The following is a 4224-nucleotide window of genomic DNA, read 5'->3' as shown; positions in this document are numbered from 1 at the left end:
GTACAGGCTTCCTTACTTTTAATGGAGTTTTCAGTTTTGCAAAGGATTTAATAGTAAGTGTAGTCGGTCTGAAGACACCTTCAGCAACTGATGGCCTTTCAACTGCACCAGAATCCCCATCAGCCATGGAGTCGGAAGGGCCTAAAAATAAAGGCTCTGGAGGCCCTGCAATCTCCGCTTGGGAGTCGGATGCAGGCTGGGGTTCTAAATCCGCGGTCGTCAGGGGCTGCATAGGCACTTCACTGAAAACCGGAGAACCGGGGACTGGCCTAGCAGAGGCCTCAGTGTCTGGTTTGGGTCTCGGCTGCCTGTCCTTATATTTGCACTTTTATGCATCCCGGTCGTCGGTTGCTCTGACGGCATTGTATAATTAAATTTTCTACCAAAATAATGTCGGGCGAAATCAAACCGACGTTTAATAGTTCATTTGTTAAACCTAGCACAAAACTGACAACCTGTGACGTCATGGTCTGGGCCTAGGCAAGGGATACAATAAGAATGAAAATCCTTATGAGGTATTTGCTTCACACAAGAAATGCAATTATTAACTTTTTCTGACATCAGACTGAGGCAAGAAAAGGTTCCCCAATGGGGTACTTAGCTTTATTCAAGACTTCGGTCTGAAATTCAATTTGAAAATCTCAGGAGTCGGACAACCGGCACTTGCAAACTGCTTCTGTTTCGGGCACCGCGTGGCAAGAAAGACTGAAGAAAATGGCATTGGCTGCCTCTTTTATACCGCTGTTGCACTGACGTTAGGGAAGAAGCGACAGCAACCGACGCCGGACCAAGACTTTGGAACTCGGGCCGACTGTGGGGCCCGCCTGACGGCAGATAACCCGTAACACGATGAACATCTATACAGTTTTAAATCATCTACAAAAGATGAGAACTCTTTACACTTTATTTTCTGGGAGCCAGATTGCAGCCATGACCTAATCTGTTAAGTAGACAACTTAATGGGTTAAAGGCAAGATAAAAGAGCAGCAGTTGTATTGTGTCACCCTGGAATATCCACCTTTGAATTTTTATCCCTGGAATAATAATTTGTCCTTATAATGGCTTAAGTGCATGGTCTCTGTGCTCCTAATAATGATGCCACTTAACCATGTGCAAGTGGTAATATGGCTTGTCTGATGCAGTAACAAAAAACAAAGTCCAACCAGACTGAGGCTGTTTAGCCAAAACTGAAGAAAAAAAAAAAAGAAACCAGATAATACATCTTCAGTTAGCAATTTCATCTCAAATTTAGTCTTCATCAAACTCTGGATTTGCAAGTAAACTGTGTTTTCTCATATCTGGCATTTGCTGCCCACTCCCCCCTTTATGCAGTGTTTATGTTTCAGGCTAATGGTAGCGGATATGAAGGCCTTCCTCTTTCCTACATTATTACATATTTCACCCATCCTTTGCTGTCTTGTCTGGCTTTTTGTCATGCTGTGTGTGTGTGTCACCTTCAAAGTTACATGCTGCAATTTCATGCTGTGTCATAAGGCAAACTAGAAATAAGGCTGGCTGCCTGCAGTCCCATCATATGGCTTAACATAACAGTTTCTGTGAAGTGGGCATCCCGGAGATTTTCAGTGCTGCAATTAAGATGCCCATAATTTTTTGAAGATTTTTTTTTTATATTCTAAACACTGCTACATAATTTTCCTGTTTACTTTACGATGTTTGCCTGCACTCCAATTTTCCAGATTACTTCTAACACACTTCTGCTTTTTTTTTTTTTTTTTTTTTTTTACTACCACCATGTAATGACTCTCTAAACTGTTGCAGTCTGTAGCAAGGTGCTTCCTGTTATTTCATATCGTCTCAGCCACATATTTTAAACACAAACCCTATGCGTTCAACAGTCGCTTTCTATTACTTTATGTCTTCCCTTCAGCTCACAGGACCTGGAATTGTGTTCCCTTCCTTCTAGTGGCCACATTCTAAGTATTCATTTTTAAAGAAGACTCAGCTTTTATTTTTTATCCAATGTAGTATGCCCAGTGAATTCTTCAAAATAGATCCTCACCCATTTGCTGTGCTTAAGAAATCAGTTTGGGGTTAAAAAAAAAAACAGGCAGTACAGTTGTATAAGAACTTACCACAGCACTAGATGTACTACTGATCACTGCTGCAGTACTCCTGACTTAGGTTTATCAGTGTGTACTAGGCTAATCACCAGCAGGGCCCTTATAAGCCTAGCTGTGCAATCTAAATGTGACCCACAAATTTGATTTATATAGGGGGAATTTACTGACTGTGTCTGTCCGTCAGAGACACAGGTGTCAGCATTGGTCCAGGTTGCGCTTAAATAAGGAGGAACTCCACTTCGCATGGATGGGGAACCTGTTCCAGAGAATAGGTATTCTCTGAGCAACGTCTCTCTCTTTCTCAACATGTCCTATTTATGACACAAGCAAAATTTAGGTATTTTAATCTAGTAGTTCTGATGTGGCTTGTTTTGAAGATATGCAAAATGTTAATCAAAACAGGGTCTAAGAATGCCTTGTATGCCAGCCAAAGCTCACCTCTCAGACGTTTGTATGATACCAACTAAAGACTCAGGGCTTTGAGGCAATCAGCGTAGGACATTGTGCTTACTCCCTGTATTCACCTTTGTGGACATTCCAATTGCCTAAGTGTCTGGTCAGGTACACAAATGGGGCATTATACATTATGATGTGTCTGAGGGCAGAGTACAGTGGTATGATGATATCTCTAGTTATAGATACTATTCCCTTGCTTATAAGTTGAGCAACACAGAAAACTTTTCTTACCACCTTGGACACGTTGCTCAAAGGCTAGGTTACTATCTACATGAGGTCCCAGATCCCTGACAAGTGAATTAACATTTAAGGGTGTTTTATTGATGACACTGTTACCCAGAGTGGGAGACTTCCCAAAAGGTATTATAATGCTTTTCTTAGTACTGAGTTTTAAGCCATGGCTTTAGCACCAAACATTTGTCCAGGTTAGACCCTCTTGAAGGGTGTTCTCATCGTGGGGGGATTCAATAACTGCTCACAGTTTACAATCATCTGTGAACTTGGTTAGCCAGAGGCCTTTTTGACACCTGAGAAGTAGATGCCAAAGAGGAGTGGCAGGGGCACAGAGCCCAAGGGAACTTCACTAGTGACCATCCACTTTGTAAAGGTAGCCTCACTGATTTTAACCTCCTGGGTCCTATCAGTGAGCCAGGTAGCTATCCAGCATGTTATAAAGGGGTTTATACCTAGTTCTATAAGTTTGCTGGCAATGCCCAAGTGGAGTATTGTATCAAATGCTTTAGCAAGATCTAGGTAGTTAGTGTGCACGGTTTTCCCTCATCCTTTGCCTTAGTGATCTTTTCAAAGAAGTCTACCAGATTCAGTAAGCATGACCTTCCTTTGACAATGCCAAACTGGGATAGATCCAGTGTCTGGAGGTCACCTATGTCCTTGTTGACAACTTCCATTTAGTCTGTAGTTTCCAAGATCTGTTGAAGGTCCTCCCTTATGAAGAGGGATTACTGTTGCAGTCCTCCCTTCAATTCATGCGGCACAAAGCCTGCTTTAAGGCTACAGTTAAATAAGGACTTCAGGGGTCCTGAAAAGTCATATTTTAGACTGTTCAGGAGGCATCCTGGGATGTTATCAGGACCCAATGAAAAATAAGTTATGTACTTACCATAAAGTTCCATGTTAGTAGTCCATCTCACCCTTCATTCTTTACATATGGGATCGGAGCCAATCCTCAGCTCCGACTCGGCCTATTTACAAGCTGGAAGACTTCTGGTTGGCTCGTGGCTAGGTAGTATCCCATGGTGCACCAGTACAACCTCCAGATCTTGTCTGCTGCTGACTAGAAAAAAAAACAGCCCACAGAAAAAGACAATACTAAAAGGTCTCCATAAATAATGAAATTAGTATTTTTCTGTCTCCAGGTACTTCCAGGATGTGGGCAGGAGGGCAGGGTTCTAAAGAATGACGAGTGAGATGGACTACTAACACGGAACATTATGGTAAGTACATAACTTCTTTATGTTAAGTAGTCCTATCTCACCTTTTTCTTTACATATGGGACAGCGTCCCTAGCACCTTATCCTTGGGTGGCTCAAGGAAAAATACTCCTGAGTACCGTGGAACCAAAGGAAGCGCTACCCCTGGAGATTAAATCCAATTTGTAATGAGTAATAAAAGTGTGAGGGGTAGCCCACACAGCAGCTGCACAAATATTGTCAAGTGGAACCCTGGC

This window comes from Protopterus annectens, chromosome 6.part0 (genome assembly GCF_019279795.1).
Source record: "Protopterus annectens isolate FY-2018-M chromosome 6.part0, PAN1.0, whole genome shotgun sequence".
NCBI lineage: Eukaryota > Metazoa > Chordata > Ceratodontiformes > Protopteridae > Protopterus > Protopterus annectens.
Note: the sequence above shows the minus strand (reverse complement) of the source record.